This window comes from Hyperoodon ampullatus (assembly GCF_949752795.1).
Source record: "Hyperoodon ampullatus genome assembly, chromosome: 20".
Classification (NCBI taxonomy): domain Eukaryota; kingdom Metazoa; phylum Chordata; class Mammalia; order Artiodactyla; family Ziphiidae; genus Hyperoodon; species Hyperoodon ampullatus.
This window is the reverse complement of record NC_136933.1, coordinates 26010000-26034445: the sequence shown is the minus strand read 5'-3', so window position 1 is coordinate 26034445 and position 24446 is coordinate 26010000. Positions and strand designations below refer to the sequence as shown.

The 24446-nt window shown below is 46.8% G+C and overlaps 1 protein-coding gene across 1 annotated transcript in view; it reads right to left on the bottom strand.

The window, feature by feature from the left end:
• Nucleotides 1-24446, bottom strand: part of DLGAP2 (DLG associated protein 2) — a gene marked incomplete at its 3' end in the record, with an annotated part of 562591 nt that overhangs the window by 117460 nt on the left and 420685 nt on the right. The gene's annotated exons all lie outside the window — the stretch shown is intronic.

Sequence of the window (24446 nt, the reverse complement as noted above, 5' to 3'; positions counted from 1 at the left end):
GGAGCAGAGTGTTCTTTTGCTAAATCAAATGATAAAGGAAGCAACACCAATATGTATTTATGCCATCATTTTTCCCCAGTATCAATGGCTACGACTGAAGATTCATTAATAGGGAACATTTCTTTGGGGAGAATGTCTCACTGGAGAACATTCAGATCAGCCCTAAGCATGTGAATGACGCATCTGGAAACAGTTTACATGTGGGAAGAGGAGGGAGAAGTGCAGAGGCAGGTGCGTGGGGCCCACCTGCAGCAGGTGTGGTGCTGACGTTTCCTGTTCTCTGTTTGACCATACTTCTCCCTCCTACAAAGATCCGTTTTCGAAACCTTCGAATAGAACTGAACCTTCTTTTATTGCGTTACAAGTCAGAGAGAGAGAGAGAGGTGTGTCTACAAACCAGCCCCTCCTTTCTACTCATGTAAAAAATAAAATTGAAGTCAAAATATATCTGCACATTTCTATGAACCAAATAGGTATATTAATAATTAAAACAAGCTGTTGTGGCCAGAAAGTGGCAAAGCATGAATCCTTCACTGCGGGACGGTGTTTATAAATTAGTATGACCTTCTGGGAAATAAATGAGGCAAAATCTTAGAAGCCACGAGAATCTTTATACCTCACAGCCAGGGAAGCATACGTACAGTATTCTACAGAAGGAGAAATCTCAGATGATGAAGTCACCTCTGCACAAGGATGTTTCTGGTGATCTTAGAAAACCGACCTCCTATTTGTCTGTTGGTTTATACGCTGACACGTCCCAGTGAGGATTTCGTTTGTTTTTACAAATACAAACGAGAAAGTGAACTAAACTGAAAAAATTTAACTACGAAGCAAGAGAAAGGAGCATAGGAACGGTGATGGGGCCAGAACCTCCTGTCTTGGCTACGGCTTGATTCTGATGCCCATTCGAGGAGAGAAACACCCGATTCAGTTACCTGCATGCTAGAGACACAAGAGTCAGTCAGAAAAATGCAATTTCAAAATCACAGGATTTGAAATCCAGACATGTGGAGAGAGAGTTTGGTTTAGTCAAACCAAATCCATTGCCTATTCTTCCAACTATCCACATTTGGACAAGAGGTCAGTGTGCTGCCCCAAGGCACAGCTGCCTGACCGCTCATGACCTGCCTGTGTCATTTCCTCCTCTGTGTCCCCTTGCAGAATATATTTTCCCAGCTTTGTTGGGACATAATTGACATATTGCGTTAAGTCTAAGGTATACAGTGTGATGACTTGATACACGTACGTATCGGGAAATGTTTACCGCAAGGAGGGTAGTTAACACGTCCTTCCCCTGACATCTATAATCACCATTTGCTGTTGTTGTCGTTACGGTGAAAACAGTAAAACTCTCCCGTCTTAGCAACTCCAAGTATACAATCTAGTGTTGCTGACTATAGTCGCCATGCAGTGCGTTATGTCCCCCGAACTCGGTCACCTTATAACTGAGAGTTTATAATGGACAAACATCTCCCCATCTCCCCACTTCTTAGGGAATATTAAAATATAAAAATTCTTAGAGAATATTAAAATATTAAAAAGGAAAGAAATATCCCAAATACTAACATCCTCAATGTTTAAAGAAATCATGAAGGTAAGAAAAATAATTCCCTGAAAAAATTAGCAGGTAAAATGAAACTAATTTTATAGACACAAAATACAAATTACTAGCAAAATATTTTAACCTCACTAACAATCAAAGACCACCAAACCACATGAATAAAATATCTTTCAGAAGCATAGACCCATTTACCAAACTGTTGCACCTGGAGCTTTGTCCTAGAAAAATAATAGAACAAAGAGAGAAGGATGGTCTCATTTCACAATCACCCTCTGTGAAACTGGTTCCAAGTCAAGAATACACACACACACACTCGCATACACACACAGGGCTCTCTAATCATCTCAGTATTGAACAGGTCACCATACTTAATTTTAATCAACTGCCCCACTTTTTATGCAGGGGGAGGGAATTTAAGTTATTTCCAAAAATAGACTTTAAGAAAGTTAAAAAATAATAAACTTTCAGCATATTGAGGGCAAAGTGAAGTTATAAAATATACTTTTGGGGGATTTGGGGTTTCTCAACATTTGTTAAACACAAAAAGTTGGAAAGAAATGTCAAGTTAAAAAGAGCGTTAGAGAACAAATGGAATTGTACCTAGCCAATTATATTTGGAGTCCAAAGATGCTCTTCAAAGTGGGACATTTCCGCTGAGTTCTCCATGGACCCCTGCCCCGAGCCCTCAAGTGCCCCTTCCCAGAGGGGACGTCGTGTCCACTGAGATCATTGAAACCATGGTCACAACAACTTTTACGCTGGATGGGCCAATATCGGACACGTTTACTGCCTGTTCAAGGTGCAATTATTCGCCAATTTTTTCACGCTGTACAACATCAACTTCTGTTATTTTTAACCGCTCACCGTACTGGCACTGGTCTGGAGTTTGTAGCAGCCCCAGTTCTTGGTGACAAGTGCTCTGTGGATAGTGAATATTTTTGGAATTGGTACTTTTTATAAACGTTAATTTATCTCAGCATTAGATGAACACTCCATCCTCTAAATTGTCACCTTCCTTCCAAAACCCGTGGTCCATCTCACTGACCAACGCTGAGGCAACACGTGAAGGAAATGATAAACATTTCCTGACATCACAATTTGACCAAAATCAGGAAAGTTAAACCACATGAACATTTGAAGAAATACTGGGAAACAATAAGGAAGAAAGTGGGATTAAATACATGGATGGACCTAGAGATGATCATATTAAGTGAAGTAAGTCAGACAGAGACAAAATTATATGATACCACAAATGTGGAATCTAAAATATGACACAAATGAACTTATCTCCGAAGAGAAACAGAGTCACAGGCATAGAGAACAGACTTGTGGGTGCCAAGGGTGGGGGGACGGAAGGAATGCAAGTTTGGGATTAGCAGAGGCAAACTAGTACATACGGGAAAGATAAACAAGGTCCTACTGTAGAGCACAGGGGACTACAGTCACCATCCTGTGATAAACCATACTGGAAAAGAATATGAAAAAGAATGTATATACATGTATGTACAACAGAAATTAACACAACATTGTAAATCAACTATTCAGTAAAATTAAATTATTTTTTTTTTAATGAGAAAAGGTTCTTACTTTTCCTTAGCATCAGTATTTACTTGTGAGGAAGTCACTCAGGAAATGGGGGCTTTGGTCTGCGTTCTTCCTAGTCGGGCCCTCTCCTCGGTGACACCGTCCTGTTTCTGTCACCTTTCTTGGCTCTTTCTCCTATTTCTAAACGGGAAACCAGAGATGCTCGTGGCTGCCTTGTGACTGCACCTGCCCAGACCCTGGGGGCCCCTGCTGCCCGCAGGATGGGGGAGGCTGGCGGAGGCCTCGGCAGCCCGCGGCCCCGACCCCTTGCTCCCAGCCCCTGCACACACCCCGTCCCCTATCTGGCCCCCCGTAGGCCTCCTGCCTCTGCCGGGGACTCCGCACGTGCCCCTCCCTGCCCCCTGCACGCCCCCATCGTCAGTTCTCTCCACCTCCCACCTCGAGGGTGGGGCAGCCTCTGTGACCCCCGCCGCCCGTGAGGAAGCCCGCAGACCCAGCCTCGCTTCCCAGTCGGTGTCCTGACGCCTCAGGGCGGTTTTCTGTATCTATTTCAGTGCACAGTTTTGGAAATAAACAGAACGTTAAGAATGCAGGTACCCCGCCTACGACCAGGACCACCGGCCACCGCACTGTCACGTGGATTTAGGTGGCTCTGTGGCGAATGCCCGTCGCCCCTGCTGGACGATAAGCTTCATCAGAACGGGGGGGCCAGGTGACACGGCCCCTCTCCTTCCCGGACCCAGCCAGGGCCCTCTTCTCCCCCAGGCCTCGCCTGCCCTGTAAACACTCGGACCGACACTAACAAAGTTTCTATCAGCTCAAGGCCGCACCCCTGAGAGACCCCAGCCTGAGAAAACAAGGTGCTGCAGCCACACCTGAAGACGGGCCCCGTGTCCCAGCCTCTGGTGTAGGGGGAGCCCGACTTCCCTGAGCCCCAGGCAGCAAAGCAGACAGGGTCACCCCCCCGACCAGCCCCCTCCTGGCTTTGTGACGTTCGCTCCCTGACTCTACTGAGTACCCCCCAGCCCCCAGATCCGTCACGCATCATCCACCACAATGAGCAGCCTGTGCACTGCTACGAAGAGTAGCCCCTGCTTGCCACAACTAGAGAAAACCCACGTGCAGCAACGGAGACCCAACACAGTTAAATAAATAAATAAATAAATAAATAAAAGTTTTTAAAACCCCAAACTATTAGAACTAATAAATGAATTCAGCAAGGTAGCAGCATACAAGATTCACATACAGAAATCTGTTGCATTTCTTTACACTAACAATGAAATAATCAGAAAGAAAAAGTGAAAAAAGAATTCCATTAAAAAATACCTAGGAATAAACCTAACCAAGGAGGTGAAACACTTATATGCTGAGAACTATGAAACACTGATAAAGGAAATTGAGGATGATTCAAAGAAATGGAAAGATATCTCATGCTGTTGGATTGGAAGAATTAATATTGTTAAAATGGCCATATTACCCAAAGCACTCTACAGATTTAATGAAATCTCTATCAAATTACCCATGACATTTTTCACAGAACTAGAACAAATAATCCTAAGTGTTACATGGAATCACAGAAGATCCAGAATTGCCAAAGCAATCCTGAGGAAAAAAGAACAAAGCAGGAGGCATAACCCTCCCAGACTTCAGACAATACTACAAAACTAGAGCAATCCAAACAGTGTGATATTGGCACAAGAACAGACAAATAGATCAATGGAGCAGAATGGAGAGCCCAGAAATAAACCCACACACCTACAGTCAATTAATCTTCAACAAAGGAAGCAAGAATGTACAATGGAGAAAAGACAGTCTCTTCAGCGAGTGGTGTTGGGAAAGCTGGAGAGCCACATGGTATATCAATGCCATTAGGACTCACCCTCATACCATATACAAAGATTAAAAAGTGGCTTAAAGCATTAGATATAAGACATGATACCAAAAAACTCCTAGAAGAGAACATAGGTAAAACATTCTGTGACATAAATCATACCAATGTTTTCTTAGATCAGTCTCCCAAGGCAAAAGAAATAAAAGCAAAAAATAAACAAATGGGACCTAATCAATTTATAGCTTTTGCACAGCAAAGGAAACCATAAACAAAATGAAAAGACAACCTACAGAATGGGAGAAAACATTTGCAAATAATGCGACTGACAAGGGGTTAATCTCCAAAATATACAAACAGCTCAATATCAAAAACTAAATAACCCAATCAAAAAATGGGCAGAATACCTAAATAGGTATTTCTCCAAAGAAGATATACAGATGGCCACAGGCACATGAAAAGATGCTCAACGTTGCAAATTATTAGAGACATGCAAATCAAAACTACAATGAAGTATCACCTCACACCGGTCAGAATGGCCATCATTAAGAAGTCTGCAAATAATAGTTGCTGGAGAGGGTGTGGAGAAAAAGAAACCCTCCTGCACTGTTGGTGGGAATGTAAGTTAGTGCAGCCACTATGGAGAACAGTATGGAGGTTCCTTAAAAAACTAAAAATAGAGTTACCACATGATCCAGCAATCCCACTCCAGGGCATATACCCAGACAAAACTATAATTCAAACAGATACATGCACCCCAATGTTCATAGCAGCACCGTTTACAATAGCCAAGACATGGAAGCAACCTAGATGTCCACCGACAGATAAATGGATAAAGAAGTTGTGGCACATTATACAATGGAATACTACTCAGCCATAAAAAGAATGAAATAATGCCATTTATAGCAACATGGATGAACTTGGAGATTATCATACTCAATGAAGTAAGCCAGACAGAGAAAGACAAATATCATATGATATCACTTATATATGAAATCTAAAAAAAGTGATACAAATGAACTAATTTACAAAACAGAAACAGACCATAGACATAGAAAACAAGTTTATGGTTACCAAGGGGAAAGGGGTTGGGGAGGGATAAATCAGGAGTCTGGGATCAACAGATACACACGACTATATATAAAATAAATAAGCAACAAGGATTTACTGTATAGCACAGGGGACTATATTCAATATCTTTTAATAACCTATAATGGAAAAGAATCTGAAAAAGAATACATTATCTACCTGTCTATCTGTCTATCGGTCTATATATCTACCTATCTATCTGAATCACTTTGCTCGAAACTAACACAATATTGTAAATCAACTATACTTCAATAACAAATCAATTATATAACCATGATCATATTGATAGATGCAAACAAAACATCTGACAAAATCCAACACCCATTTATGATAAAAACTCTCAGTGAACTAGGAATAGAAGGGAACTTTTTCAACTTGATAAAGAACATTGACCCAAAACCTACAGTTAATACCATACTTGATGGTGAGGAACTAGACAGTTTCCAGCTAAGATCAGGAACAAGGTAAGGATGACCCCTCTCACCGCCTACTCAACATCACACTGGAAGTCTCAGCTAATGTAACGATACAAAAAAAGGAAATAAGGAGTATACAGATTGGGAAGGAAGAAATAAAACCATTGTTGTTTGCAAATGACATGATTTTCCATGTAGAAAATCCCAAAGAATCAATTAAAAAATTCCTAGAAATAATAAGTGACTATAGCAAGGTTGCAGGATACAAGATTAATACTCATAAGTTAACTGCTTTCTTATATACCAGCAATGAGCAATAGGATTTTGAAATTAAAAACACAAAACCATTTATATTGGCCAACAAAAATGAAATAATGCAGCATAAATCTAATAAAATATATACAAATCTATATGAGGAAAACTACAAAATGCTGATGAAAGAAATTAAACAAGATCTAAATAAATGAAGAGATATTCCATGTATATTGGAAGACTCAATATTGCCATGATATCAATTCTTCACTACTTGGTCTATAGACTCAGTGCAATCCCAATCAAAATCCCATCAGGTTATTTTGTGGATCATGACACACCACCAATTATAAAGTTTATAAGGAGAGGCAGAAAAGTCAGAGGACTGGCTGCCTGACTTCAAGACTCACTACCAAGCTACAGTGATCAAGATGGCGTAGTGCTGGTGAAAGAACAGACGAATAGATCAATGGAACAGAACAGAGAGTCCAGAAATAGACCCACACAAATATAGTCATTGATCTCTGACAAAGGAGAACAGGAAATTCAATGGAGAAAGAATAGTTTTTTTTTTTTAAACAAATGGTGCTGGGGGACTTCCCTGGTGGTCCAGTGGTTAAGACTCCATGCTTCCAATGCAGGGGGTGTGGGTTCGATCCCTGGTCAGGGAGCCAAGATCCTGCATGCCACATGGCGCGGCCAAACCGCCCCCCCCCAAACAAGAAAACAAATGGTGTTGGAATAACTAGATATTCACATGCAAAAAGAAAAAAAGGATCTGGATACAGACCTTACACCTTTCACAAACATTAACTCAAAATAGATTGTAGACCTAAATGTTCAATGCGAAACTATAAAACTCCTAGAAGATAAGAGAACATAGGAGATAATCTAGGCGACCTTGGGTTAGACAATGAGTTTTTACCAGAAACATGATCCATGAACGAAACAGCTGACAGGGTAGACTTACTTACAATTAGAGACTTATTCATAATTCCCCAAACTTGGAAGCATCCAAGGTGTCCTTCAGTAGGTTTATGGATAAGCAAACCATGGGCCACCCAGACAATGGAATATTTTTCAGTGATAAAAAGAAACGAGCTATCAAGCCATGAAAAGACATGCAGGAAATGTAAATGCATATTCTTAAGTGAAAGAAGTCAGTATGAAAAAGATACACCCTGTATGGTTACTATTATATGACATTTTGGAAAAGGCAAAACTATGGAGACAGTATCAAGATCAGGGGTTGTTAGGGTTTAGGTTTGGGAGGAGGGATGACCAGGTGGAGCACAGAGGGTTTTCAGGGCAGTGAAATTACTCTGTACGATACTGTAATTGTGGATACATGACATTGTACATTTCACAAACCTACAAAATGTACACCACCAAGGGTGAGCCCTAATATAAACCATGGACTGTAATGAACAATTATAGTTAATAATCTGTAATAATAATAATGGAACCATATTGGCTCATCAGCTGTAACAAATGTACCACATTAATGCAAGATTTGATAAGAGGGGAAACTGGGGGGGTTGATATATGGGAACTCTGTATTTTCTGCTCAATTTTTCTGTACACCTAAAAGTGCTCAAAATAATAAAGTCTATGAATTCAAAACGAACAAAACAGAACCTCCCAAGCGACAACACATGTCTATCTTAGATTGCGGGGTTCAGAAATCTGAACTAGATTCCAGTGGGCGAAAGTTCGGACAACAGCAGGGCTGGGTCCTCCCGGGGTGGGGGCTGGGGGAAGGGGGCTCCTCGGGGAACTGGCTTCTTGCTTTCTCTCCAGCTCTAAGGCCCCCCACCACGTGGGCTGGGCCTCCTCCGTCTTCACAGCCGCGGTGAGTCCGTCTCACTCGGCTCTCTTCTCCTGTCCCCTGAGGATGCCGGCGGCTGCACTGGGCACAGGGGGTCCTGCACGGTGCGCAGCCTGGGGCCCAGGATGGTGCTGGCCATGCAGAAGCCCCCTTCCTCCCATGAGGCCCAGCCTGAGCAGGTGGAGACGCCCCAGGGTGACTCATCGTCCCTCCACAGAACGAAACCACGACTTAGAACACGCACGTCACAGGCAGGGTGAAGTGGGGATGGGTCAAAACCGTGGGGTCTGGATCTCAAGTCCAGTTCAGCCCCTCCCCAGCGCTGCCTGAGTGACCTCCACCATGCCTGGCCAGGAAAGCAGTGGGAAGACCACGGGCCCTGGTGCAAGAATTCATCTTATGAAGTATTTAGGGATCAGCCAGCACTGTGAAGCATATATGCACAGACATATAGTTAACGTGTGTATGTACATACATAGGATTAAAACATAATTAATACAGTTGATTTTTTCAGTGGCCGAAGAAGGTGACTAGAATAGAAATATCTCACATTGGCCTGGCTTGATTCTCAGAACCCTACAGAATTTACATATTACTATCACAGTGTTTGGAAACTAAAAAAGGTAAAGCTCAAAGATTCAATAACTTACTTAAATCCACAGTAAATAGCAAAAGGAGAAATAAAAATTTTTATCTCACTCCACACCGTCCTGGCCCAAACCATCTAGAGGTCATTTCCTAGCTGATCAGCAGTTTGACAAGTAACTTGATTCTGAGACTCAATTTCTTTATTGGAAAACTGGATCCTCACAATAGCTTTGCCGTGAGCTCCAATGTTATGTAATTGTCAGCTAGCTCTCTTCCACATACCTTAGGTCCACACCACCCAGACATGTAGTATGTATTTGCTTTTTCCCTTTATAATGTGCATTTAAAAGGCCGTTTTTAACTTCAACTTGGTCTGCCACAGCCAGAGATTAGACAGTTTGAAGCCAAAGCAAACAAAACCCCACAATAGCTAATAGGCTCTGTCCCGGTAAACGATGGAGCAGACAGATCTCATTACGACCGGAATGCAATTTGGGTGCAGCAGCCAGTCCAGCTGGGGCAGGGCAGCAACAAACTCGATTTTGTGCCTGAGTCCCGTGGACAAGTCACCCAACCCGGGAAGGGAACGCTCAGTATTCTGGACGCATCTGTGGGCGGCTCCAAATCAGCACCGTCTGACACACACCAGACTCTGTAATCGAGCGGGGCCATCAGTTTTAATTACTCCTAAATGTTTCTACTGATGTCATTTCAACAAAACAGTCTGCAGATCTGCCTTGAGTGGAATTCAGTTAGGGACTTGCTGTGAACCCGGGCGTTCCTTCTGGCAATTTCCCAGTTGCGAAGCCCACGCCCCCGGACGCTTACTTGGGGCAAAGCCCCCTAATTCCCCACCCATATTCCATCACTAGCCGGGGCCGTATTACAACGTGACGCCTTGTTTTTGAAAAAGAAACACCGATTTGTGGCTCCTGATGCAACGAGTACGTGGGTACTGACTTCTCGGGTTTTCATGGAACCAAAAATCCAAGCGTGACAGCAAAGAGAGGCTTGCAAGCCCCCACCTCCCGTCCCGACGAGGACAGTCATGTCCAGAGACGGTGCATCCCTTCTTCTAGCAGGCGCGGCTGCCTCGGGATGGAGGGTCCCCCAGCAGGACGTTTACGCAGAGAAGCGTTCCTTAGTCCTTTGCTAAGAGGAGCGACCCTTCCCCTTTCCTGGAGGTGGTCCAGGCAGTGCTGTCAGTCATGTACACGGTGGGGAGAGACGCAGTGGGGACGGGTGTGGAGGTAGGGGGGTAAGGGGGCGTGTGCACCGGGGTAGGGGACGGGGTGTGGACCCCTCTACTGTGGCCTCTGTGCTCACCCTGCGGGTCCTGTCTTTCTCCCATTGCTGCAGGTCTGACTGCTCCAAATAGGTCCCGGACCCCGCAGAGGTCTGGCTTCTCCCTGGTCAGGAGGCGGGGGCTTTGGGGGCTGACGTGGTCCTGAGGGTGGAGGCCTCACAAATGGGATCAGAGCCCTGATAAAAGGGACCCCCGAGAGCCCCCAGCCCTTCCCCCATGTGAGGACACAGCACGAAGACGCTGTCTGTGAACCAGGAGAGGCCTCAGCAGACACCAAATCTGCGAGCACCTTGACCTTGGACATCCAGCCTCCAGAACTGGGAGCAGCGAATGTCAGTCGTCTAAGGGGCCCGGCCGACGGTGTCCTGTTGTGGAAGCCCAGAGGACCCAGACTGCTGTCCCCCTTCCTCCACGAGGCTGCCAGAATCCGCCCCCAGGCCCCAAGCACGGTTCTTCCAGAGACAAAACCGGACACAACTTTCACGGCGCCGGCACCTTCCGTGCGCAGGAAGCCTATCCAAGCTGCTGGTTGGTCCAACCTCAAGTGGCCGCCTTGGCTGCCACCGGCTCAGCCCGGCCTCACCTGCGTGGCACTGGGGTGAGTGCAGAGCGCTGGTGCTCGGGCCCCGCGGGTGCCGTGGGCGTGCTGGCCCGTGGAAACGCTTTCTGGTGGTGCCGGCCCTCACCCTCGCCCTGATGAAGCCAGAAATCTGGACGATGAAGGAAAAGCGCCCCTTCCGTTTGCTGTTTGTCTGCTCACTTGGTTTAAAGAACATCACGTGGGCCCCACAAAATACGTGCAAGGGGCCCTCTGGGGGCTCGCAGGGGCCGCTGTCACTTCCAGATGCGCGTCTGCCCTGTGCTCAGGGTGAAACACACGCCACCGACCCCTGCAGCAAGTTCCCTTCAGCGCCCACATGACGTGCACCCCCCTCCGGGGCCTTGGGGGCTTCCTTCACAGCGCCCCTCGGCAATCGCGGCTGACGCTGCTCCGCACGCCGGGCGCGGAGGCTTCCCCACACCTGCAGCCGCTCTCCGTGGCCCCGGCACATGCATGTGCACAAACGTGATCCTGTGTCTGTGTGCATGTGTGCACAGTCTGCATGTACATGCATACTATGCATGTATGTGCACGTTGTCATGTGTGCTTGTGTGTGCATGTATATGTGTGCACATACACGTGCATGTATACATGCATGCGTACGTGTCTGCGCACATGCGTGTGCATATGTGCGCACACGTGTGCGTGTACATATGTATGTGCATGTATGTGCGCACACGAGTGTGGGTGCGTGCACTGCCCGCCATGCTTGTCTCTCTCTGGGGAAGGGACAAAGACCTGGTCTCTCCCTTTCCTCCCTGGTGGCCACCCGTGCAAGTCTCTCATGCTGGGACCTTCTTCGTATGAAATGGAAGGACGACACCTGAGCCGGGCAGACTTTCACGCCCAACGTGGTTTCAGCCGCCATCCGTACACACGATAATCCTCCGTGGCTTCTGCCCTAGGTGTGCAGCTAGATCCCCTCGTCCCACCCCGATGTGTCACCGTCCCCACGTGACCCAGCCTCTGTGTCGTCCGTGTGTGGCCTCGCCCCGTCCCTCCTCGGGCCCTCCCCCAGCTCTTCTCCATCACCTGATTCCCAGGCTGCAGCGCCAGTGCCCACATCCGGGGTACTGCACCTTCTCCCGCCCCCGGATCGTGAGAGTGGAGCCACACCAGCCACGGGGGGGCGGCGCGGAGCGGGGGAAGGACAAATGAACCAGTCCTACAAGTGAAGTGCTTTAAGCAGAGCCTGGAACTCCAGACCGGCCCGTTCAGTGTAGACCCAGGGGCCACCCAGGTTCCCCAGACCCACACGTCGACCATTTACTCAAACGTGAGTGCTCCTGTCGTGAATCCCTGCTGCATCCTCCTACCCAGCATAAATTGTTTTCACTCTTCTCTTGATACAGTTGCAACCACACTAAATTTTATAACATTTCATTTCATCGAATTTTAAAAATGGAGTTTCAAATGCCCTTGCAGATTCTGTGCGTTGAGTAATAGAAAGTAGAAAACAGGGCTTCCCTGGTGGCGCAGTGGTTAAGAATCCGCCTGCCAATGCAGGGGACACGGGTTCGAGCCCTGGTCTGGGAAGATCCCACATGCCCCGGAGCAACTAAGCCCTTGCACCAGAACTACTGAGCCTGTGCTCTAGAGCCTGTGAGCCACAACTACTGAGCCCACGTGCCACAACTACTGAAGCCTGTGAACCTAGAGCCCATGCTCCACAACAAGAGAAGCCAGGTCACCACAATGAAGAGTAGCCCCCGCTCGCCACAACTAGAGAAAGCCCGCGTGCAGCAACAAAGACCCAACGCAGCCAAATATAAATAAGTAAATTCATATATATAAAAAAAGCAGAAAACATGTACATGAAATTTAAAAATCCCTGGGCTGCTTGGAATTAACCTCACTTTGTAGGGTGTACGTGGCCTTCTGGGAAGATTGGTGTAAGCAAAAAAATGAGGGTTGAATTTAAAATCGGGCAGGGAGAGAACATCTTGTACTGGACAGAGAATCTTATTTCTGACTAATTATGGACACTTGCGCCCCCTCCGATTCCACTTCCTCCCCGCTCACTGTCTAATTCGGCACCAGCCCCACGTCTCCCGCTGCCCGCTCAGCAAGGCCCACAGGATGCCTGCGTAGCCCTTCTCTGCAGGGAGATACCCAAATGTGCTTGGTGAAAGCAAATCTAACACCTTGCATGACCTAAAAGAATGAAAGAATTTGAGAGAATATGTGGAGTTATTTGCATCTTTGGTTCAACATCTAAACAGCATTTTGTACGCAGTGGGGTTTCAATAAACACTTGACTGGGATGCTTGCTGGCTGGACCTCTGAGCTCTGCAGAGTTAGATGCTGTGCTGTTTATCACGATGCGAGCATGGGAGGGCACTGGGAGACGAGGGCCCTGACCTCTCGGCGTGGGTTCTGTAACTTCCCCTGGTTCTACGATTCTTTACTAAAGAGCGTGCCTTCTAGTTTTGAGGACTGGAGTGTAACCAGGAGCTTTTGCTGCGGAAGGCGGTAGCTCCCAGGCCTTGCTGCAGATGAGGTGGGGAAGTAGTGCCATCATTTTTGGGTTCAGGAACTCTGTCTCGTCTGTCTCCAGCCTGCATCTGTGTCTTGGAGGTGGGTGTACACTGGGTTACGAGAGGCTGGTGCATACACAGATAGCTGGTGTCGGTGACACCTAATGTCCCTGTGACAATACTATGCCTTTTTCCTCTCTCCCTCCTCCTATTGCTGTTGGGCTGGAGGATACAGGGATGCATCTTTGTAATAACTCTGCACAGGCTGGGGCCTGGGGCCACGTGGACGCTCCTGTTCCCTCCTCTACGCCGCCCCTGAGATGCCAACGCATACAGTTAGAACAGCACAGTTGCATGCTCACCTCCCAGGCCAGAGCCAGGGTCACTGGGAAGCCAGATTAGAAACTTGGATGTTGACTCTTCTTTAGAAAACGTTAGTAACATACACACAATTTGTCTAATGAGTCTTCAGATGAATGAGTAAAAGATACTAGAGCTTCCTGGTCTCCTCTTCACGGCCATGGCAGTGAGCTGGTGGTCATGGGTATTTGCAATCAGCTGGTTTGCAGAATTTTCAGCAAGGAGATTGCTTGACAAGACCGATCGCTACGTCGTTTGTTTTTAATTATTATTAACTTTGGGTGTGGCTGCTTGGTTTGCTGTGAGTTTTGGCTTCACTTAAGAGTATGTGGTGAGGCACGTGGGGGAACCCGAGGGTTTGGGGCTGTAATTTTCTAAAACTAGACGCTAAAGTATATCAATGCATTAAGGCTCAAGGAAGAATTCCCATACACCCACGGACAGAGCAAATTCCCTTTAACCTCCATCCCTAACCTCTGGTAAGTTAATGACAATCTGCAGGAAGAGTGATGTTCTGTTTAGGAAACTGTGTGAATTAAACAACTTTGATTATATTGTCAGGGTAAGTATAATACAATTCCTGGGTTATTTTTAGTCTACAGGGCATTGTTACAGTTAAAATTTGTGTGTATTAGGTCATATTCCTGTCCTATAATGTAACTAAGTGCCTGCTTTCTGCGATTTGCACATGGAGTTCCACGGCAGTCTCTCCACCCAGGGCCCTCCCGCTGCAGCAGGGAGCTGCGGGGTGCGGGTGAGTGGGCCCCCAGCCTTCACCCTGCCGCCTGGGTGACACAAAGCAAGTGCGAGGGGCACTGATGCAAGGAGCCTTCTGCAACATGGTTAGTTACAAGTTTAATGTTAATTACAGCTAGCATTTATTTGAATCACATCTGTGATTTGGGAGAGCTAAAACTGACACAAAATATGCATGTTCTTTATTCCATTTTTTTTTTTTTTTTTTTTTTTTTTTTTTTTGCGGTACGCGGGCCTCTCACTGCTGTGGCCTCTCCTGTTGCGGAGCACAGGCTCCGGACGCGCAGGCTCAGAGGCCATGGCTCACGGGCCCAGCCGCTCCGCGGCACGTGGGATCTTCCTGGACTGGGGCACGAACCCGTGTCCCCTGCATCGGCAGGCGGACTCTCAACCACTGTGCCACCAGGGAAGCCCTCTTTATTCCATTTTGATAAGACGAAGCATAATGTTTCTCTTTTAAATTACTAAACAGACTTAGGGGTTCAAATTTGTCCATGTGGCACACTGTCATAGACCATATAGCCGTCATCCCAAGGAAGACCCTCATCTGTGGAAACACTTTTCAGCTCCGTTTTGTGGTGAAAATGGGGATGCTTGTATAAACAAAGGTTTTCTGCTGAATTAAGTCAAGGCCTGGAGAGCAATTTCTGGTCGAGAAGCTGGAACAAATACAGACACGCATCCAATTCCTGAATCCAACCGGTCAAGCAGATAAACATATGCAGTCACGTATACCTGTCGGTTCTATGTTTATTCTGGGTGCAGCTTATTATCAGCTACATAACGATTCAATTTCAGGTGTCAAATACAATAAACTAGATACACTGGACCGGATACAGGATAGTTTGGTCTCTTGGGGAAGGAAGGTCCGAGGGGTAGAAAGATCCCACCCTGGCTCAGAGCCAGAGCGGCTGCTGCTTCATCAGGGACCCGGTTCAATCGCTGACCTCTGTGGGCTTCAGGCCCCGCACAGGTGCACTGAGGATGCTGTGGGGTTCAGCTCACTGGGCTGGGTGCCCAGCGGGAGCAGGGAGCACCGCAGGGTCCTCGGAGACACCCAAGTCCCCTTCCCGCTCTTCTCCCATTTGGTGCCTTGCATTGCCAAGGGCCATCTCACTTTGATGCCAACCATAAACATGGAATATTGGTAAAATTTCTCAAAAGCCCAGGGCATCTGCTACCTTTCATTTTTCACAAACTACAGAGTTCCTCTAGAAGCCCAACAGTGGGTCAGATAATTCTGCTCTCTTCCCTGCCAGCTGACCATTCATTTCCTATATCCTGGATGCCAGACTTCACAGGCACTAACACCCAAAAAGATCAGCACGCCGCCCCGTTTGTACCTAATTCTGCATCCACTCGACAAGACAAGCACATCTCCGGATGGCTTCTGACTCACGTTTGAATGCACGTGTGCTTGTGAGCCTCCTGCAGTTGAAGCGGCAAACCCTTACACGCACACTAATCTTCAGAATCAAAGAGCAGTCTTGGAATCCGTGTTTTCAGCTTTTGCAATCTGCATACAAATTTAGTAGCCATGGACATCGTGTTCTAGACTAACACTGAGGAAACCGGACGTCCGGGAGCTGGCGCCCATCTTCCCGGATAGGATCTCCGCCTACGCATCCCTCACCCTTTCACGCTTGGATTAGTGAAGGCGGGCGGGTGACAGCAGAGTGGTCATGACGATCACAAGGGTGACAGTAAAGATGATGAAAGCTAACGTGCATCAAATGCTAATAAAGCTTGCTAAGGTCTTCTACTTTGGGGTTTAATCATCCTAATAATCCCAGGAGGTAGGAAAGTCCCCTTACGGCTTCCCCTTTATTTGTAATAAACAAGGAATCAAAGGCACAGTAAAATTAGGTGGATGTGAGGTTCCCAGGTGCAGGATTAGGTGGACGCGAGGGCTTCGGGGCTGCCTCGGGGCTTCCGTCCAAGCCACACGGCGGGATCCCTCTCATCTCCCGCCCGGTTCTACAGGGCGCAACTCTGCCAGCAGCTGCCCTCCCACGTCCATCGCGCCCCACACACGAGATGCCTTGTACACTGGCACCTAGTCCACACACACACACACCCACCCCTGATGTCTCCTTCAGCGATACCTGCCCTACTGTGTGTGACGTGCTTTGATATTTTCTACTCTATACATTCCACACTTTCCTGTTCTTTTTTTTGTTTAAAAAATTGCTGGCAGGGCTTCCCTGGTGGCGCAGTGGTTGAGAGTCCGCCTGCCGATGCAGGGGATACGGGTTCGTGCCCCGGTCCGGGAGGATCCCACATGCCGCGGAGCGGCTGGGCCCGTGAGCCGTGGCCGCTGGGCCTGCGCGTCCGGAGCCTGTGCTCCGCAACGGGAGAGGCCACGGCAGTGAGAGGCCCGCATACCGAAAAAAAAAAATAAATTGCTGGCAGCGACCCAGTAACTTGAATTCACGACCCATTGAATGGGTTGCAGCCCACGGTTTTACAATCAGTGTCATGTAAATATAAACATGATAGGAAACGAAATGAAAATTACATGCTGACTCAGCAAATGGCCCATTCAGCGGATGGTCTCTTCTCTGATTAGATGGCTCATCCGTCACCCTCCTCCCTTCCTGTCAGGATCTGCCTCCACCCAAGACCATGTCACCCAGCGCAAAGGCCATCGCTTACTTGTAGAAGTTGACGGCTTGAGACGCTATTGCAGCAGAAGTGTCATTTCAGGAGGAATGGCTTTGAAAGGTGAAATGAAGACTTCCTGTGTTACTCAAATTTGCATGGGTGTGCGTGTGTATACAGAGACAAATGCACGTGTGGAAATATTTGCTTCCTTTAAGATAGACGGATTTCTGCAGGAATGGACCAGAGAGCGGGTGTGTTGCAGACGCAAGAGCATCTGGGCAGAATCAGGAGGTGGGGATGCCCCCTGAGTCTGGCTGGGTCTCCAGCAGCAAGAAGCACGTGGCAGCTGGGGTCTCCTTATCCTCGGCCACTAGACAAGCCCAGCATCCTCACCGGGTCCCTGGCACCTTTTCTGACCTCACATCACTGCACCCTTGTGACATCTACACACTGTCCTCTAGAGCCAAGTCCAACCTCCACTGAGTTATCAAGCTCTGAGCCCAATGTGATTCTATTTTGCCATAATCCCATATTGAAATGCTGATTTTATCAATAGGTACATAAAAAGATGCTCAAGACAATTAATCACTGGGAAAATGCAAATTAAAACCACAATGAGATATCATCCCACACCTGTCAGAATGGCCGTCATCAAAAAGACTAGAAATAAGTGTTGGTGAGAATGTGGAGAAAAGGGAACTCTTGTGCACTGCTGGTGGGAATGTAAATTGGTGCAGCCGCTATGGAAAACAGTATGGAGGTTCCTTAAAAAACCAAAAATAGAGCTACCATATGATCCAGCAATTCTACTCCTGGGTATTTATCCAAAGGAAATGAAAACACTAATTTGAAAAGACACATGCACCCCAATGTTCACTGCGGCACTATTTACAATAGCCAGGACATGGAAGCAACGTAAGTGTCCATCGACAGAAGAATGGATAAAGAAGATGTAGTGTATATATATATATATATATATATATATATATATATATATATATATACACACAATGGAATATTACTCAGCCATAAAAAAGAATGAAATCTTGCCCTCTGTGACAACATGAATGGACCTAAAGGATATTGTGCTAAGTACAAATAAGTCAGACAGAGAAAGACTGTTACTAAATGATCTCGCATAAGTGGAATCTAAAAAATACAACAAATGAACAAAAAACAAATGAACAAATATAACAAAACAGAAACAGAGTTATAGATACAGAGAACAAACAGGTGGTGGAGGTGGCGGGAGACGGGAGGAGAGAACTAGGTGCGGGAGATTAAAAGGGACGGACAGTTACAAGATAAATGAGTCATGGGGTGACACCTACAGTGTGGCCAACACGGTCACTAATAATGTCGTATCCTTGCATGGTGAGACAGGGGGTCAAAAGGTACAAACTTCCGGTTACAAGATGACTAAGAACTAGGGATATGATGCACAACATGATAAACAGAAGCAACACTGCTGTGTGTGATACAGGAACGTTGTTAACAGTAAATCCTAAAAGTTCTCATCACAAGGAAAAATACTTTTTCTATGTCTTCTCTTTTGTATCTATATGGGATGATGCATGTTCACTAGACTTATTGGGGTCATCAGTTCACGATGTATGTAGATCACATCATTATGCTGTACACCTCAACTTATAGAGTGGTGTGTGTTCATTATATCTCAATAAAACTGGAAGGAAATAAACTTGATGTACAATTTGCAAAAAAACCAAAAAGGCTTATTTTACTCAGAATGAATTCATCTAGCTACATTTTTTTTTTTTTTTTTTTGCAGTACGCGGGCCTCTCACTGCTGTGGCCTCTCCCGTTGTGGAGCACAGGCTCCGGACGCGCAGGCCCAGCGGCCATGGCTCACGGGCCCAGCCGCTCTGCGGCATGTGGGATCCTCCCGGACTGGGGCACGAACCCACGTCCCCTGCATTGGCAGGCGGACTCTCAACCACTGCGCCACCAGGGAAGCCCCCATCTAGCTACTTTTTGATTAGTATTGATCCTTTGTGGTTTAAAAAAAAAATGATTTCAAAGCCAAAATGTAATCTTGGGAGTTAAGTCTTTGTTTTCTGCATTATTTTTTTACTGAAATCCCCCAATTTTCGTGCTGTTCAGGGGAGGGTCTGGAAGCACAGTTCTCTGTGAGGGTTGCTCTGTCCAAGGGCACGTGTGGCCGTGTTTGCCTGGGGTTTGGGGGATGCTCAGAGCAGCCTCCTGGATGGAAAGCAGCCTCCAGGTTTGCAGGACTGGGGCTGAGAAACCCCGGTCCTGAGCTGACTGAACGGGATATAGCTGGTGGGCTGCACCGTGAGAGTCCCTCTCCCGCCCTCTCCTGAGCTTCTCCTCCCTCCGAGGCCTGTCTGTCTCCTCCCTGTGGGCCTGGTGATTCCACTGGTTGGACCACTGATGCATCCCCGGTAGCCCTGGGTCGGGCTCACAGCCCCGCACGTTCCATACAAGCCTGTTTCTCTCCATCTGCAGAAGCCGGAGGGTGGGACAGCGTCTGACTCCTGATCATCAAGTATTTACACACCGGGCACCTTGTCTGGTCCCGCTGGTCCAGACCGGCGGTGACCCTGTGACCTTTCAGAAGCCCTGGCAGGAGGGGCCTTGGAACAGCCCCCCATCATCCCGTACCTTCCAGGAGGAGCCCTGCCCAGGCCAGCATCTGGGTCCACCACTAGAGCACAGTTTTTCAGAATGCATCCTTAAGGTCCTGAGTTCACATGCTGCCCTGATGGATGTGCTGAATAGAGATCAGGAGCGACCCCGCGCCCACGCGGCCCTCCCTGCCTGCCCCCAGCCCCCTGGAAAGGTGCGGGTCCTGACGCGTGGCCCCCTGGGTGCTCAGGTGTTTGGCAGCAGCAACAGTCTTACAGCTCCTCTATGTCTGGAAACCTGCTCATCCCTGGGATCCCAACCGAAGCCACCCTGCTCACCAAGCTCTCTGGGTCCCTAGTCTGCAGCAATTTGGTTTTGGTCGCAGTATAGAGAGTACTATCAGTGCCTCTCTAACTGCACTGAATTCCTTTTCTCTTATACGCACAGCAGTGACGCACTTGGTATTTTCTAACTCCTCAGCGTGTGGAGGCCGCTGGGTCAGGGAGCTAGCTCGTCATGCACGTGGGCACATCCTTCAGGGCAGAAAACACTCAGTAATTGTTGTTTGAGTGAAACCTGCTATAGACTGAATGTCTGTGTTCCCCCAAAATTCATGTGTTGACTCCCAACCGCCAAAGTAATGGTGTCAGGGGGTGCCTTTGGGAGGTGAGAGGTCATGAGGGTGGGGCCCCCAGGATGGGATTAGTGTCCTTCTAACAGAGACCCCACAGGGCCCCAGCCCTTCCTCCACGTGAGGACACAGGGAGAAGACGCCGCCTGTGAGCCAGGAAGAGGGTCCTCAGCAGATGCCGAATCTGCCAGCACCCTGATCTCAGACCTCCAGCCTCCAGAACTGGGAGAAGTAAATGTCTGCTGTTTATAAGCCCCCAGTCTGTGGCATTTTTTTTCTTTCACAGTAGCCCAAATGTAGTAAGACAAAGCCACACATGCACTGATGGAGGCGTGAATGCATCAAATAAAGATGTACTGTGTGAGGAAGGGAACCAACACGGGAGAAGGTACTGTAATTCATTCGGCAGCAGCCAGGCTTGGAAACTGTGCAAGTTAAACACTGATATTTAGCATAAAAGTTAGGCAGTGCACTCCAGAAATCTAGATGAAAAATCCCAATCTCCTAAGTTCTATAGACATGTGTTAGTAGCTTTAAAACTGATTTTGATTTGTTTGTACAAAGTTTTAACATTAAATTGTCAAATAAAATACAGCTTTTGGACTGTCCCCTTGATTGGCTGGCATGTGACCTTCCCTCCTCTGCAGCACGTGACAGGGACTCGACGTCACACGCTGGGAGGAGCGTCCCCCGAGGGGTGTTGGGATCCCTAAGGGGCAGTGGGTAGGAGGGGGCTGCACGTCCTGAGGGGTCTCCGCTGTGGAGGAGGGAGGATGGAGGGATGCAGTAAATAGATACATTGTTACTGTCCAGACAGAACCTTGGCAAGGCACCGTGTCCACTATGTCTAGAAACTTCTAGAAATTTCTCTGAAGGAAATAAGTGTGGACGCCCCTCAAGTTACAGAGTTACACATCTATACGTACGTGTAGGGGTGTTAATAAAAGGACACAAAAATAAATGTCTAAAAGGGGAGTTCTTTTCAAATGAGTTACGTATTATAATTACTTTGAGACATTCATGCAGTTAGATGGTGTGCAGACGTCAAACAACGCCATCTAACATCCTTTATATAAAAATATTTTCACAACATGTGCCTGTCCTGAAGAAGGCTTTAAGTATTGGCAGGTAGTATTTTATATTCAGGTATTTTAAAAATTACATAGTGTGTTCGTTTTCTCCGTGCTGTCTCATATAATATCTGCCTAATATTCTTTAATTGATCACTTCATTTTGTCTGCTTTTTTTCATTTCAGTTTGCAACTGACTTGCCAGTGCAAAATTTGGTTCAACAGAACAATCCTCATAAATGCTTATAAATTATCAACTCTTTACAACTGACTTAAATTTAACATTCGTGGGCATGAAGAAAACCCATTATTAGCGATCACACCTCCTATAAATGAGCCAATGTCACAAAAATTACTGGTAGGGCAATTTAATTTCAGTGTGTCTGAGGGCCTTCCCTCAAAATGCTTCTCCTGGAAAAAGTGGGTTTTCTCTTCCACTGTCGTCATTTTGAATGTGCTGCATTAATCCACTCTTATCACTGACTTTAATTTCATAGAAACCTTCTTTATCTTCCTCCGTTCCATGGCCATCTTCCTCATCATAAAATTATTCTTCATACATTACACCCTATGAGCTTCAGAGAATGTCTGTGCCCTAAAATGGAACTGTTAATGGCAAGGGCATGGGGTGTGATAGTCACTTCTAAAAAGATGACTTTACTCATGTGTCTGTCACTAAAGAAGATTTTAGGGGTTTCAGTACATGTCACTCGCCCTTCCTTGGAGTTTTTAGATACAGAGGCCAGTTGAAAAAAAAAAAAAAAAGAAAAGATTGGTATTTTGAACGGGACCAGAGGCAAATGCTCCTGCACTGTTTTATGCCTTTAGCCTCTACCAGGCTGCAAAACGTCCCTCCGTGTTCTGTAAATGACAGTGACTCATTTCACTGCAAGAGCATTAACATCATTATAAAGCATTTTTAATTTTAATGTGGGACAGTAGAATCAGAGACTCGGAGGAGATGTTGAAAACCTGTCCAGTTTCACCCTCTCGATTCAGAGATAAGGAAACTGGAAAACGCAGTTTGGAAAATAACATGCCTAAAATTATGGTGCTTGTCCCCACCTAGTTATTGTAATAACACTGGGAACATAACTCGTACCTTCTCTCCTTCTCTCCGCCCCTCCTCCCCCACCCTCCTTCCTTCCTTCCTTTTCTTTTTTTTAAACCTTCCTATAAATTATCCTTTCACACACTTTACATCAGCATCCCTGACCCGAGGTGCGAGCTGGAATCACGTAGGGAACTTTTCTAGATAATAAGCCCACCAGGGACCAGTATTTAAATGCCCCCCCAGGTGACAGTGACCCACGACAGGCAGGTTGACCCTCATGTTCCAGCGAAGGGGCTGCTCAAGATCCCTGGACCCCAGTGCGAATGCGCCTGGCAGGGGCACCTCGGTGCTAAGCCCACCGGCCGGTCCACTGGCTACTTGGCTCCATCCTGCCTTGCCCGACAGCTGATGTAGGGCTTCCCCTTCCCATCAGAACCCACCCCTGCCCACTCACCACCACAAGTGGGAAACTGGGCAACATTTCGAGAATTCTTTTGTAGCCAACGTCACCAAATCCTCCTGTCAGTTTCTTCCCAAGTCCTTTAAAACCTGACTGTTCTCATTATAACCACCAACCACCACCTCATGTCCACACTGCAGGGACGGCTCACTAAGTACTTTCTGTCCCTAAACATTTTGGTGGCTTCTAAAAAATTTTTAAAATAGAATTACCATAGGGCAAAGCAATTCCACCTCTAGGTATCCCCCCCAAGAATCAAAGCCAGGCCCTTGGTGCCCTCGGGCTGTGCCAGCCCAGGTGAGACAGCACCCCGAGTGCCACGTGCTGTCCAGAGGTGGACGGCAGCCTCTGAGTCAGCCTCAGGTTCCTGCTGCCACGGAGATGGAAACGTGGCCTTAGGATGCGTAGGTCTTATGTTTTGGCAGGTCCCCCTTGCTCTAAAAGCCTGTCACAGAAAAGAACTGGGGCCATAGACACAACTGTGATGCTGAAAAGTCTTAGACCCAGTACAAATGCAGGTGAGCAATTGTCAAAGTCTCATGAAACAGAAGTCAAATGAGTCATCCATTCATTTGGAAGCTTCACAGAGTGAAACAAAAAATAACGCATGCTTATTCCAATGAGATAGCCAGTATTCCTTCTAAATAAAGAGTAAAAATAATTTTATTGCCTATTTCCAAGTAGAGAAAGGCCTGGTTAGACTGGCGAGTTTCTAACTCAATCATAGTGGATAATATACTGTGACTTTTTTAGGACTATACCTGGTTTCATAATTTTACATTGAAAAGCAAACTTTTTTTGGTTCTAATTTCCTTTAAAAGAAAGCGCAGCTTTACACCAAAGGACTCCTGTGATTTTCAATATTATTCTTTGAGCCAGTCAAATGAGCAACAGATTCACTGGCTAAAGATCGGATATAAATTAAGAAAAATTCTAATTTAAATAGAAATCAAGCTTATGATCCATAAGACAACCTCTGCGCGGTCACAGCAGATGGCCATCAGAAGCTGAGAAGGCAGCTGGAAGTCTTTGAGGCTGGCGAATAACCATGTTAAGTGCAGGGCCAGGAGCCCAGAGCCGCAGAGAGGGTGTCTTTTCTCAGTTACATTCCATGTGGATTTCATTCAGCTGTCAGATGCTGAATTTATCCAGCACTCCCCATTTCTAAAGGAGCATCTGCCCCGTTTCATGTAAGCCCAACTCCCTGTCAAATGGAGATGGCCAAATCCAGCTCCAGCTTCACTGTGTCTGTGGCAGCACACAGATAAAACTTCCACGTGATTTCAATGAGTGCCGGGGAAGACAGAATGTGAGAGTAACTCGGAGTTCCCTTGGAAGAAAGCATAGAGTTGCACTCAGCACCCAAGCCACGTGGAGCTGGGCCTGCCTGGAGAAATCAGCTGTTCTATGTCA